This window comes from Canis aureus, chromosome 31 (assembly GCF_053574225.1).
Source record: "Canis aureus isolate CA01 chromosome 31, VMU_Caureus_v.1.0, whole genome shotgun sequence".
NCBI classification, from domain to species: domain Eukaryota; kingdom Metazoa; phylum Chordata; class Mammalia; order Carnivora; family Canidae; genus Canis; species Canis aureus.
This window is the reverse complement of record NC_135641.1, coordinates 8927606-8943266: the sequence shown is the minus strand read 5'-3', so window position 1 is coordinate 8943266 and position 15661 is coordinate 8927606. Positions and strand designations below refer to the sequence as shown.

The 15661-nt window shown below is 39.1% G+C and overlaps 1 long non-coding RNA gene across 2 annotated transcripts; it reads left to right on the top strand.

Moving 5' to 3' along the window:
- Positions 1–18: 18 nt before the first annotated feature.
- LOC144302331 (uncharacterized) lies at positions 19–15128 on the top strand. 2 transcript variants are annotated; one of them, XR_013369179.1, is made up of 3 exons: positions 19–133; positions 1384–1523; positions 14095–15128. It is a non-coding gene; the product is annotated as an uncharacterized LOC144302331 (long non-coding RNA). The 2 variants fall into 2 exon arrangements; XR_013369180.1 differs by lacking the exon at positions 19–133 and adding an exon at positions 437–560.
- Positions 15129–15661: the final 533 nt, after the last annotated feature.

Below are 15661 nucleotides of genomic sequence, written 5' to 3'. Positions count from 1 at the left end.
CATCACAATACAATGCACAGTTACCCTGAGTCAGAAGTTCAAACACAGCTCAGATATGTTCTCTGCTCTGGGTCTCACCACAGTACAATATAATTGTCACATGGGCTGTGTTTTTATCAGAAGGCTTGACTGGGTAAGAATCCTCTTCCAGGATCATTCGAGTTGTTAGTGAGATTTGTTCCCTTGAAGCTGGATGAGAGGGGGCCCCATGTTTTTGCTAGTTGATCACTAGAAGCTGCCCTAGGGTTCTGGAGTCTCACTCTGTCCGTTGCCATGTGGCCTTCTTCAACATGCCTACATACTTCATCAAGCCAGTAAGAACAATTTCTTGCTCTAGTTCATTAAGTTGGAGTCTTACATGATGCAATATTATCATAAGAGTGACATCTTTTTTTTTTAAACAGACTCTTTTTTAAAATTTTTTATTTATTTATGATAGTCACAGAGAGAGAGAGAGAGAGAGAGAGAGAGAGAGAGGCAGAGGGAGAAGCAGGCTCCATGCACCGGGAGCCCGACGTGGGATTCATTCCCGGGTCTCCAGGATCCGCCCTGAGCCAAAGGCAGGTGCCAAACTGCTGCACCACCCAGGGATCCCCATAAGAGTAACATCTTATCACTTTTTCCATATTCTATTGACTAGATGCCAGTCACAGGTTCCACTTACACTCAAGGAGGGAGACTATACTGGGTGTAACACCACAGGGCAGAGATCATTTTGGAAGTCTGCCAATCACAAATTATATGACATTAGCCTCTTCAGATTAAAACTCTCCTGGGGCTCCTGGGTGGCTTAGTTGGCTACCCATCTGACTCTTGATCTCAGCTCATGTCTTGATCTTAAGGTTATGAGTTTAAACCTCACATTGGGCTCCATGCTGGGTATGGAGTCTACTTAAAAACAAACAAACAAACAAACAAAAAACCTCTCCAATGGCTTCCTATTGCTATTAGGAAAAAATTCCTTAGAATGACTTATAAAGACCCATGTGATCTAAACCTAGCCCTCTATTTTCATCTTCTGCTGTGCCACCCCTTATTACCAGTACTCCAGCAATATTTTAAGTCCTTTATGTTTGCCCTATTCCTTCTTATCACAGGACCTCTGCATAGGCCTCTCCATCTCCTGTAGCATTACCATTTTGTCTCTTACCTATGCTACTGGTGTGTCCCCTACCATTCTTTTTTCTTCCTAAGTAATTTTTCCTTAGGAAGTGCCAGTTCTTAAAGTTTTCATTTAAGCCTAACTTCCTCTAGCAGGTTTCCCTGACATTCCTAGTCTGGAGAAAAAATCCCATGTTACATACTCCCAAATATACCTCCTTTGTGATTTCTGATATAGCATCCACTTATTTACCATGGTTTCATTTCATCTGCCTCCTCTAGTGACTCAACTCCATAAAACTCAGATGCTGTCCTTGGTTCAGTCCATTGTATCTTGCATACTGGAGACCCTCAGGATTCATTTGCATTCACTGAATAATTGGTCAACAGATGAACTCGGGCTTTTACCTTATCTGCATCAGGTATGTGCACCTATTAATAAAGTGGTGTTTTAACTACTAATTAACTATATTTCCAGATGTTACTTTCACAGGAACCTAATAAGGAGAAGGTATAATTATCAGGGAAAGACTTGAGCATTTCTGTGATGAAAACCTCACCTCTAAAAATATCCAGATTCTGCTAAATTTCTTTTCACTATTCAGGCATGTACTTGAGACAATACCTATTAGAGAATATATGCCCAACACCTAACATTGGAGTGACAACGTTAGATAATCTCAATTAACCCTCACATTAACCCTATCCAATGAAATGGGTACTATTATCTAAGAATTATGAGTCACAGAAATTAAATAATTTGACTAAGGTTAAGCAGATAGCAAGTGACAGCATGAGGATTTGAACACAAATAGAAAGAATGCTGGTGTCTGCTTTTTTTCCCCTTTAAGATTTTATTTATTTATTTATTTATTTATTTATTTATTTATTTATTTATTTAGAGTGCACAATGCTAGTGGAGGCAGGGACAGAGGAAGAGGGAGCAACAGAATCTCAAGCACACTCTGTGCTAAGCACAGGGCCTGGTGCTGAGTGCAGAGCCCAAAAAAGGGCTCCGTCTCACAACCCTGAGATCATGACCTCAGATCATGAACTGAGGCAAAACCAAGAGTCCAGCACTTAACCAAGTGAGCCACCCACGAGTCACTGGTGTCTGCTCTTAACGGATCCATTGGGTCAGTGCTTCTCAAACTCTCAGTAGTCCAATTGATCATTCTTAATTTCCAAGAAACCATGGACCAAAATCTTTGTAAAGTACAACAAAAATAAACTATTAGGGTAAATAAAATAATACTAAATATGAATTTTTTTTAGATTCAGCAAACATAAAATTGTCCTCTCAAATTAATATAAAAGTTTCTAAATGTGGGGCACCTGGGTGGCTCAGTGGTTGAGTGTCTGTCTTCAGCTCAGGGCATGATCCCAGGGTCCTGGGATCGAGTCCCGCATCAGGCTCCCCACAAGGAGCCTGCTTCTCCCTCTGCGTGTGTCTCTGCCTCTCTCTCTGTGCCTCTCATGAATAAATAATTAAAATATTTTTTAAATCCCAAACAGTTCTAAATGCTTACTCTCAATTAGTATACTTATGTCACTATAGACCAGTAGCAGACAGTTTGTAGATCAGCACAGATCTGACTGGCACCATGGTCTGCTTCCTCAGTGGCTTTGAATTCTGTATTCTCTGTGGAACTGTCCAGTGTATCCCTGAGGCCTTTTGCAGCAGATACATTTTTCCACAAGAGAAAGAATCTTGTCAGAGTACTTCCCAAGCCCTCTGGTTCTTGAGACCAGAGCCAGGATGAAACGGAGTCTGAGAAGAAAATGTCTGCCAGGAAACTTTCCCACAGCTGAGGTCTGATCATGATACCATCATGATCAAGGGCTTCAATAGCATTGATAATCTTCAGATTTTTTTCTACATTCCCTACTGGACTTGAAAAGGCCTCTTTAATTGAGATCCAACCAGTTTTTCCAAACTTATCTCCTATTACATTCTGCTACAGACTGAACATCTGTGTTCCCCTGGAATTCTTATTCTTGGGTTAAATCCTTAATTGTCATTATGTGCTTGCTTGCTCACTTTGTCTCTGTCTCCGTCTCTCCGCACACTCTGAGGAAAGGCCATGTGACCACACAGCAAGGAGGTGGCTGTCTACAAAGCAGGGCCCGAATCTGCGGACACTCCAAACTTGGACTACCCAGGTTCCAGAGCTGTGGGAAATGACATTCTGCCTTTTACATGACCCAGTCAATGGTCTTTTGATAAAGCAGCCCCAGCTGAATAAGACACACTCCTCTAAATTCCAGGCTTTCCTGGGCACTTTGCTGCTCCTCACACACAGACTAGGTGTTTCCATTTCGATGCCTTTGCTCATTCTCATGTCTATCAACTTGTGTCCATGTCATAAGAATTTTTCTCACTATTCAGCTCATACCGACCTACATCAATCCTTAAGAAGGGAATGCAAACTGTGAGGATGCTTGGGAATCTTGAAGCAAAGTAACAGCAATTGATTTAAAACACACACACACACACACACACACACACACACAAATATTATATTCTCTGTGAATGTCACCACCATTAAAGTATATTATATAGAAATAAAAGTAAAAAAAGACTATCATAAGATATTCAGAGGGGGGATTTTACATTTTATATGGAACCTTGGTTTTCCCCCCACTGTTAAATACAGAATAAAATTGTTTACAATTGACAATAATAAATCTTATCCATTTTTAGTGGCCAACATCAAATGTGATCTAGGGCCTGATGAAACCCCAAAGCTCACTCCCATCACAAGTGTCATACATTGCATCAGTTTTTCTTCCTGGAGTCCCAGTGGCCTCCAGATTAGGTCCACTGCCCTCACTTATTCCCCTGTTTGCATGCAGGCCACTTCTCAGGATACAAAGTGGTAAACAACGCCCCTGCTTCTACAAAAGCCATGGCATTCTTTTTCCTTGTTTAACTCCCTGGTTCCTACAAGGAACCAAAGGAGAACTTAGAAAGTTGGAAGATAATTCAAAATATTCTATTAGTAGCTACTTCTGGCCCACATCCCGTGGTGCACTGAAGCCACTTCCCACTAGCTCAGAAAAGGCACTTCTGTGCATTTCTTCCCAACTGCATATTTAGTAACACCCCACGGGTAGCTTGAAGTCAGCCATACTGGAAGAATTTACATCATGGAAATGGACAAATGCCACAACAGGAACTCCCACACACTCCAGAGAGCCAACATTTACCAACACACCACTGTCTACACTGAGATATAAATGAGCTGGGTCGGCTGACCCAAAAGACAACAAAGCTGAACACCTCCATTGTTTGCGAAGAAACAATCACTATCAATGAATTCCACCAATTTCTTTTGTTCAGCAATCAATATCATGGAGTTTGTACCTTTCATAGAGCCTTGACCCATATAGCCTTGTTCCCAGTATCATGGACACATGTGTCTGCCAGGTTTTTATGTGTTATTACATCAAAGTCTCAGTCCACTTTGCTTTATCTCCCCCACAGAACCTAGACTCATGCTTCCTATCCAGTGCACATTTAATAATATTTGTTGAAGAAATTAGTCGCAAGTGAAATCAGTATCTGGAGAGCCCCAGTTGAAGGCAGAAGTAACGTTATTCATCTCCAGGAATAAGAAAGACATTCATTGTGTCTTAGCTGTCAAATTTGACAGAGACACAAGGTGCCAAAGATGGTGCATTAATTGAAGTAGAAGTAGGCCTCAAGTACCTCAGAAATGTGACAGACAGGCACTAGACACCACACAGGAGAGCAAAAAAGAGAAGAGGAAGAAGAGAGGCTGAAGCCAAAATAAAATGAGCCCATTTGCAAATTCAGCCTCAATTAAAGTCCAGAGCAAGTGATGAAATGAGAAAATGCTTAGAGAGTGTCCTCCAAATGCAACGGATTATTACTGTTATTCTTTTTAATTTGGCTTACTAACGGACTTAATCATTATCGATAATAGCACCGAGCATTTCCTGGGAAATAAAGAGGCACATTCTGGGAAAACAATCCAAAACAAGAACAAAAATAAAACCAAACCAAACAGAGACATGAGAGGCAATGTCAGATGCTAAATAAAATCTAAAAGAAGAAATGAAAAAATATTATTCATGTATTAGCATAAGCTCAAAGATAATGTTTCACTCTGGGACCAATTACTGCAAGGAAGGAGTGAGAAAATGGAAGCAATAAACTATTTTTTAAAAGAGAAAAAAAAAAGACGGGGGGACATAAATATAATTAGATGAGTTTTATATGAACCAAGATTTCCAAATGAAAGGCAAGAAGACAAAAGTAGGTCTTTGAATGTGGAAAATGGGCATGGCAAGGGGAGATCAACAGGATGCAGAGTTGACAACGTCCTGAAACTACGAACACTTAGTACCGGCCCGCAGGATGTGGTCTCCATGCACAGGATTCTGTCACTCTGGGTCAAGAAACCAAGTTCGTGGAGGGCAATGAGCATGCCTTACACATCCTGGACTCTCTCTCAGAGGCTGGCACAGTGCCCCACACACAATTCATGTCCAACAAACCCCGAGCCATGCTCTCTGTGCCTCCTCGACACTGCCCTTCTGTGGATTTGCCTTGTTGTGTGCTTCCCCTCCTTCTTGGAATAAGGTGAAGTGGCAAGAATAAAGACCATCACATCACCTTCCCACATCTTTCCATCCATGCATGTCTATCTTCGCTGCAAAAGTGATCAGCGTTTACCTTCTCCGAATACATTTTTTCATTCTGCTGGGAAACTGCATTTAAGAAAAAATGTTTACTCAAGTCTGAATTAGTCACTACACACACACATGTATGCAAAGACAAACAAACAAAAATGAACACCACATACAGAGCCTAACATTTCTTGAGGGCTCAGAACTTCATAACACCAATATTTCAATATGTGCCAGACTAAGCTGGTCAACTGAAGACAAAACTGGGGCCACATTTTTCTGCCTCACCAACCTTCCATCTTATTTAGAGTCTATCTACTTTCTCCTAAAGTTGGCTTCCTTCAGGTATAACTGAGGGCAGCCTCAAAATTTCTGTACCAGATCCTCTGCTTTTTGCTGCTCAATGTCCCAATAGCATCATTAACCCCAATGTCTAACTACAAATGATTTCCAAAGCCAGAGCCTAGCCATGACCACTCACCCTCTCTCAGATTCCATTTATGTAGGTCCCTTTAGGAAACTTCATGGATTTCCCCAAAACACACAAACCTCATAAGCTGAAATCCAAGTTGATCTTCCTCTCTCAAAACAACCTTCTCAAATCACTCATTATAACAAAGAGGCTTACCATATTCACAAACATCAGGTTTCAACCACCTGAAAACATCTGTACATCTTTTCCTTCGCCCCACATCTAATCTTACATCAAACATTATACATGGCGAGTGGATCTATTTTAGACTTTTTTAAACACTCCATGTCCCACTCAAGCACAACGTTCTCTCCAGAACTTGCAGTTTCCTTCAGCTCGAGTGGCCCTTCCCACTCTAACCACAGGTGCAAATGCTTCCCACCCTGAAAGCACTGTCCACACATGTGTCCTTCAGCCTCCTCTCCTCAGCTGAGAATCTTCTTCCCCCTTCTGGGCTTCAACAGCACATCTCTGACTCTGGTGTGTTTGTGTTTAGCTCATGGCATTCCTCTCAAGTCAACCAATGTTTTACATGTATTCCTTTTCTGTTGCTGCTCTCAGCCTCTTAAAGCTGGGATCCATGTCAAATTCATCTATACCATCCAGAAGCAGCTAGTGCAATGACTTGCAAATAGTAGGCATTTGATAAATATTTCCACCATGAATAAGTGATGTTAAAACTCGCCTACTTAAATGAGGTATTCACTGTTAGCTTGTTCTAAAGGGAGTTGAGTGACAGCGTGCAGCAGGATCAATCACTGAGGGCACATCAACGCCAGCTTCCCATCAGCAGATGTTGCCCATTGTAGAGCAGCACGTGGTCCTGTTCAGGTACCGTTGCCAAACAGAAGGTTCTCTTGGCAGGAGTGTTGGCATACTCTGTGTTCTGCAGGCTGCACCCCTGAGCCAGCACCTCCGTTGGCAAATGAGCCTTCTCAGAACTGGCTTGTGCCACCCTCCAAAGGCCTCCTGCCACCCAAACAGATGGGCACAAATGTAAGTGTGCCGGGTAGCAAGCATGCACATCAGGTTGGAGCTCCCAATAAAAGATTTGTCTCTCATACATGGCATCACCCCATCCATGCAGAAAAGCATACTGCTGTGTCACATGAGGTGTTGTAAAGGAATTACTCTCGAATTCTAATTTTGGAGTCCATTAATTAAAGAGTCCCAGACCTGGAAGTGGGAGAGAGGATGAGAAAGAGCTGAAAGAAAATACCATCTCCCTTTGAAGTGTGAATTGGTGACATCTGTGGAGCTCAGAGATGCTTTCTCCTTCCAGGTGGAGTTCAGATTTAAGACACAACTTTAAGCAGCAGCTAAATCCATGACTGGGGCTCCTGTGGCTGCCAGCAAGGCAGCAGGACACCAGACACTTCTCTCAGGGACTGATGCGTATCCTCACACAGGGGTGAATAAAAGTTTAAACTCTTTCCATCTGAGCCAAGATCTGTAAACCACATTCCAACAGTGTAGGTTTAGAGAGAAGAGTGCATTCTATAGCCCACCGTATTCTGAGAACCTGGTTACAGTAATGGCCAAACTCAAGCTGAAAACCTTTATTAACACAGAGATTATCTTAATTGTCTGATGGCCTGAGCTGGCTAGACAAAACAGTCAGCTGCGGGAGCAGCCAATGTGGCCTTTGGAGGATATTACAATTTTAAAAGCTTGCAATTGACAAAGAAATAATCCCACCTAAAGCACTTTAATTCTGTTTTTCGGTTTTGATTTGTCGTGTGGTTTTTTTGAGACGATAAAGACAGATAGGAACAATATCGATCTACTTAGTGGGCAGATCTCAAAGTAATTTCTTCCACTGGGATTTGTATTTTTGCTTTTACCTTCCAAACTCTAATGTACCCATGACTCATTTGGAACACAAGAAGTGCAGCTTGAGTCTCCCAGTCGGTCATCTGCAGAATGCGCCAAATAGCTACAGGACCATGGGGAAGCCACATAATGGAAAACAGATCATCTGGCAAAACAACTGTCCAATGGTCAGCAGGTGACCCAGTTGTTGGACCACTATGCTGCCCAGTACTGGAAGGTGCTCAATCCCAGAAATGGGCTATAAATGTTCATTCGGAGCCATACCATTTGGAAGCTGAGAGCCTTAAAGACCTTGGCTTTGCTGGTCACGCTAGGGGTGTCAGGTGCTTCTCTGTAGATAAAATCCATCCAGTCTACTTACTGTCTGCTTTTTAAAAGTCATTCTTTGTTTCTAGACAGCACCAGAGGCTGGACTGGGGATTAAGTATCCACTGTGAATGCAGTTCAGAGATATTAAGAAAGAATAAGAGAGAAAGGAAGAAAAGTTTTAACACCCACTGTAGAAGGAATATCTCACTGTGACAGCTTGAGATACTCCATTTCTTAAACAATGGAGAGTAATATACAGCTCTACAGTGCATCACCGTCATACTTGAAAGCTTTTTCTGCAAGAAAAAGAATTATTTTTAATAATGAGTCAAGTCTTAACCTCTGGGATGTTTTACTTAAAAGATTTTGAAGAAATTTACTTCTAATTTTATTTACTGATATACATGCATTTTTAGATCTTCAAAAGTATTCAGAACTCATTCGTTTTTCAGTTAGAATTAGTCCAAAGAGGTTAACATTAGGATCTTTGGATGACTTAATTGTAGATCATAAGTGTCTCCAAACTCAACTTTGCTGCCAAAATGTTTTTTTCATCCTCTACTCTCTCTGGAAGGAAGTCACTACAATGTTCATTTGTCTGGTAGCAGGATGAATGGCCAACTCCTGGCATGTACAAGTTGAAGAAGCTATAATTTGCTCCCCATTTCCCTTGAAGGTCACTAAATTTAATACTGTGATTGAAACCCTGTGCCTTCCATAAATCTCCAGACAACTGTGATTCCTAAGAAGGCAGATAATTTGGGCAGATATGTTGACCTGTGCACACATGTTAAACAATTATAAATTGTTTCCTTTCATCTGTCTCAGAAGTAATCTCTAGTAAGACTCCAAAATATAAATCCTATCTAAAATGAGACAGCTAGGGAATAGCCCATGAGGATTGGTGGGTTCACCCACAGCACTGACACCCCTGCACAGCTTCAGATGATGACAGATGACACTGATTATCAACCTTGACTTGACTTGAACTGGTGGCTTCTATCTCTGGCTTCCTTCTTGAAGGCAAACAACAACAACAAAAATATGCTTCATTTATTCCATTGGCATTATTCCCAGTCAATGAATGAGGATGACACTTCTCCCAAGTAACCATCTCAAAGTTTTCTGAGTTAGTTAGTGCAGAAAATGTGGTGCATTGGAAAATATGTAATAAAATCATTCTTTTACTTTGTGCCTGGAGGGAAGGTAGGGCATTCAAGACAAAATAGCTCTGCCTTTCCTGGTCCACATAATCTTTGATATTCTAGGATGGAAAATTTGTTGCATCCCTGGATACACATAAAACCATCAGCAGTCTCTAGATCCTCAAACTGGGAAAGTAGTGGTGGCATCGCAGGAATGTAACTTTGTTGGGGGTAACAGAGGCTCCTGACAGGATGCAAGTGGGTATGTAAAAGTATTTGAGGCAGAAGAATGGAGGCAGAGTGACCAATAATGGAGGGCTACAATAGGAAACAATGCTTGAGAGTGATGAGGTGAAAGGTACTGACAAGTATTGAATCCCAAATCCACGTCCCTATAATTTCTATTGGCCTAAATTGAAAGGGTTCTCCCTATTTTTAATCACCCTTCATTTCAACATAACTCATGCAATCTCCCAATATTAGTTTGCTAGAGCTTCTGCAACAAAGTACCACATACTTGGTGGTTTAAACAACTGAAATTTGTCATCTCACAACACCGGAGAACAGAAATCCAAGATCAAAATGTTATCAGGGTTGGCTCCTTCTGAGGCTATGAAGGAGAATCTGCACCAGACCACTCTCCTGGCTACTGGAGATCAGCTAGATGGAATCTTTGGTGTTCTTTGACCAAAGAAACATTGCTCTGATTTCTGTCTTCATGTTCACATGTCATTCTCGCTGTGTGTGTGTCTTTGTGTGTAAATTTTCAATAAGGATAGCAATCATATTGAATTAGCAGCTGACTCTGTTCATTATGATCTCATCTTAACCAAGTATATCTGCAATAACCTTATTTCCAAGGTCATATTCTGAAGTATTGAGGGTTAGGACTTCAGTATATAAATTTGAAGAGGGTGCTATTCAACTCATAACTCTTCCTAAAAAACTAACAATAACTATAACAGTCTGTATCTTCCTTCTCAGGCCAGGGGATCAGGGTCTTTTTAATCAGAGTTAGAATAAAGGATAGAGGCTGTTTGATGTAATATAAGACCACAGATTCAGGGACATGCTCAAACTGCAGAAGCAAAAAGGAAATCAGAAACCCACTAGCAAAAAAAGAAAGTCTGATGTATTACCAAGCCAAAAGGACCAGGAACAAGTATCAAAGCTAAGAATAAAGGAAGTTGTAAAATTGGATTCAACATAAATATACAAAAAGCAGGGAAGGGTAAATAAATGAAGTGTAATTATCAAACTAAAGTTTTGGCATTTTCTCACTCCAAAGGGCAATTTATGCTTTTATGGATGGATATCCAGCTTATCTCAACCACGGTTGAGAATCCTACATAACAGGAGTTGAGCTGTATATTCTCAAATCCTCAAACACTGACTCTTAAAAGAAAAGATAGATACTAAGTTCATACTGCAATTAGTATGTAGGTTGTGATTTCTATGAAATCTCTTTAAAACGATAATATTTCACTTCAAAACAAAAAGATACAAAAATATATTGATAAGAAATATTCAATCACATGAAAGACAATAAATAAGAGAAAAAGAAAGGACAAATTGAAAGTACAACAAATCAATGATGTATCTAAATTCTAACATACATTAAATGTAAATTAAATGGATTAAACATTCCAGGAGAAAGCAAAGATCATGCAATAGAGCTCTAAAATCTCTCTGTATGTTGTGCATAATAGATCCATACAAAATAAGGATCCAAAAAGATTGGATAAAGGGTTTCAAAAATATATACCATGTGGTTATAACCAAAAAAGAAAATCTACAGCTCGTATAACACCAAGTAAAATACACTTTAAGGCAATAAATATTTCTACAGATAAAGAGGGTTCTCTTATAAAGGATTTAATTCATCAAGAAGACATAAATATTTTAATTCATATGTGCCTATAGTGGGCTGAATGATAGCTCCTAAAAAGATATTGCCCCATCATAATGTCAAGAACTGGTAAATACTACCTTATTTGGAAAACTTCTCCTGAGAATGAATAAAAATCATTAAAATCAAGAAAACCCAAAGTCTTACTATAAGACTTAAAAATTCTGAACATATGTCAGCACACTGATCCAGTGATTTATTTTTTTAAATAGAGTACCTAATGTTCAAGAATAAACCCACTGGGACTGTTCTTAAAAAGAAAAAAGAAAAGATTTATTTATTTGTGAAGAAGAGGGGGAGGGGCAGAGGAAGACAGTCTTCAAGCACACTCCCCACTATGCATGGAGGAGCCCTATGGGGGGCTTGATCTTATGAGCCATGAGATCATAACCTAAGATGAAGGCAAGAGTCAGACACTTAACCGACTGAGCCACCCAGGTGTCCCTTTAGTGTGTTTATTCTAAGAAAGCAACCTTGATTTAATATTAGAAATTAATGCACCTCATCTTCAACAGCTTATCCCAATAAATGCTGCTAACAAAATTCAACATCTAATCATGAAAAAAAATCACGTGGAGATCCCTGGGTGGCGCAGCGGTTTAGCGCCTGCCTTTGGCCCAGGGTGCGATTCTGGAGACCCGGGATCAAATCCCACGTCAGGCTCCCGGTGCATGGAGCCCGCTTCTCCCTCTGCCTATGTCTCTGCCTCTGTGTGTGTGTGTGTGTGACTATCATAAATAAAAAAGAAAAAAAAAGAAAAAAAATCACGTGTATAAACAAAGCATAAGAGAGAGTTTCCTGAATTTGATAAGAGGAATCTAAAATCCACTTCCTACTGGGAAGTAAAATGATGACATTTTTTGCTTTATAATCAGGAATAGAAAAATAATTCTTCTTAGCACTATATCTGCTTAAAGTTATATTCTAGGTGCTATTCAACATAGTGATACTATAAAAAATGTATAAAAATTTAAAAAGGAGTTTCTTTCTTTAAAGAGAGTATAATTGAATTTGTAGAAAACACAAAATACAGTAAAGATGCTAATTAGAAATTATGAATGAGTTTAGCAAGTTTGCTCAATGAGGGCCATATAAAAATAAATTGAATATAAAATAAAAGGATATATAAAAATCAAAACCACCTAAGCTCTATTGTACTAATATAATTAGTATGTTGTATCAGCATCAAACATTTGAAAAATGAATTCTTTAAAAATTTCACTTATAGTAGGATCAAAAAATATAATATTACCAAGAATAACTATTTTTTAAAAAAGCAGGATGATCACTACAATAAAAACTATAAACATAGCTGAGAGAAATCAAAGAAATAAATTAACGGAGAGATATGCCATGTTCTTAAACATTAGATAAATGTTTTAAATAAATTATTTAAACCCAATAATGTCAACAGAGTCAGTATAGTTCAATGCCAATTCTTCCAGATTAGTGCAAAGATCTAATGCACTTCTAATCAAACTCCAGAAGATCTTGTTTGGTTTTTGTTTTGTTTTGTTTTAAAGATTCGTTTATCTATTTTAGTGAGAGAGAGAGAGAGAGCATGAGTGGGAGGGGCAGAGGGAGAGGGGGAGTTAAAAACCTGAAGCCGACTCTCTGCTGAGCGTGGAGCCCAATACAGGGCTCGATCTCAACCCTGAGATCATGACCTGAGCCAAAATCAAGAGTCGGACACTTCACTGACTTAGCCACCCAGGCGCCCACAGGTTGTAGACTTCAAATACATATGGTTATTTTACTTCAGTTGTAAAACATCTATTTTACATACGTATGAAATAGTCTTACACATATGTCACAATAAACGAAAAATAAAACTTTTTAAAAATGATGCCATGGACAAGAACATCAAAAAATATAAAGAATGCACAGAACAAAACATGTATAAGACTTCTTTAGAGAAAAATCATTAAACTTTATCAAAAGACATTGAAAGACTTAAATAAGCGAATTACCATGTTCATGGAATAAAAACTTCAATATTTTACAGAATTTCAAAGATGTCAATTCCTTAAATTAATGATAGACAGAATGCAACCCCAATCAACACATTAGCAGGTTAATCGGGGTCTGAGAATGAGTGGAAGTTGATGAGCTGATTCTAGAACACAGATGAAAATGCAAAGGACCAAGGATAGCTAAGACACTGATAAAGAAGAACAAGATGTTAAGATGTGCTCTATAGATATCAAGACTGGTTATAAATCTCAGGTAACGAAACCACCAGTGCTGATTGTGGACACAGACAAAATGACAAATGGAATGGAATATATAACCTGAAAACATACACCTGCTCATGTGGACAGATAAATGGCAGGCGTAGCATTGCAAATAAGTAGGAGGAGATGAACTCTTCAGCAAACCATGCAGAGAGAATTAGATATCCATAGGGGAAAATGAAATGGAACCCTTGCTTCATACCACAAACAGAAAACAAAATCCAGTCTAATTTATTTTTTTTATTTTTTTCCCTTTTTTCCCTTTTTTTCTTTTTTCTTTTCCAGTCTAATTTAAATCTAAGTGCCAACACCCAAAATATGAAACTTTTAGTTGATAATGTGTGCATATTTTTGATGACATTAGTCGGGTCAGGCTGCAGTAACAAAATACCACAGACTGGATGATTTAAACAACAGAATTTTTTTTTCTTGCAGTTCTGGAGGCTGGAAGTTGAAGCCAAAGTGCCAGCAGGTTGGTTTCCTCCGAAATCTTTCTCTAGCTTGCAGGCGACCATCCTCTTGTTGCGTCTTCATCAGACCTATCAGTGTGCATCTCTGGTATCCTGGTGTCTGTCCACATTTCCTCTTCTAATAAGGACACCAGTCAGGTTGGATTAGGGCCCACCCATAAGATCTCATTTAGCCTTAATTACCTCTGTAAAGGCCCTATTTCAAAATGCAACATTCTGAAGTTCTGGGGATTAAGACTTCAAGGTATAAGTTTGGAGACGGGGGCATAATTCAGCCCATAACAGATCCCTTGAGGTAGATAAGGATTGCTTAAACAAGACATAAAATGCAAAAACCATAAAAAGACTGATAAAAATACTTGATTTACACTTAAGAATTTTTGTTATAAGGCTCATAAAAAGACAAAGTAGAAGATTTTTGCTACATTTATACCCCAGAACAGCTATACAGAATATATAAAGAATTTCTACAAACCAATAAGAAAAAGAAGAAAAAAAGAAAAAAGAAAAAAACCCACAAACATATAAGATCTCTGCAACTCAAAAGGGGAAAACAGAGTGATAGACCAGAACAAGAACTTCAAAAAGAAAAAAAAATCAAATGTCCAAAATACACAGTGAAAAAAGGTGCTCCAGCTCCTTCCTAATCAGGGAATGCAAATGACATTGGCAAGACTTGAAGCCTGACAACACCAAGTACTGATGAGGATGTACAGTGAAGAAGCATCCCAGACCATGCTGAAGAGAGTGTACATGGTACAATTACTTTGTGAAACAATTTTGTATCTTCTAATACAATTGAAGATAAACATATCCTGTGACTGGGTAGCTTTTTTCTTAGACATAAACCCAGAGAAACTTCTAGAATATATATATCCATATAGGTAGAAGTGGAAGCAACTTAAAAGTCCAACAAAACTCAGCCAGAGTTTTTTAAATGGTGCTCTTAATTCTGGGAAACAAACAGAGGGTACCTGGAGGGGAGGTGGGTGGGGGGATGGGGCAACTGGGTGATGGGTATCAAGGAGGGCACGTGATGTGATGAGCACTGGGTGTTATACGCAACTGATAAATTATTGAACACTGCATTTGAAACTAACGTTGGCTAATTGAATTTAAATTTTAAAAATAAAAATAAAAAATAAAAGTGCTATGTTAACTTGATAGAATATTATTTTATAGTAATGAGAATATGTGAACAACAGCCCCACATAGCATCTTCATGCAGCTTGCGAACAATTTTGAATAAATGAAATCAGACAAAAGGATACATTCACTATGATTCCATTTATGTTTAATTTAAGAACAGGATAATCTCAACTAGATTGTTTAGGGATGCATTTATAAGAGACAAAAACCCTTTTAAAAAGCAAGGGTGTGATTATTGAAAATACCAGGACAGGGGTAGCCTCTGAGGGAGCAATAGATTTGAAGAGGAAATTAGAAGCTTGGTAAGTCTCTATGTTTTCAGACTCTGTGGCTGTTATGGGGATGTCTGCTTTACAAGGGTTCATCAAACAAAAATTCATCTG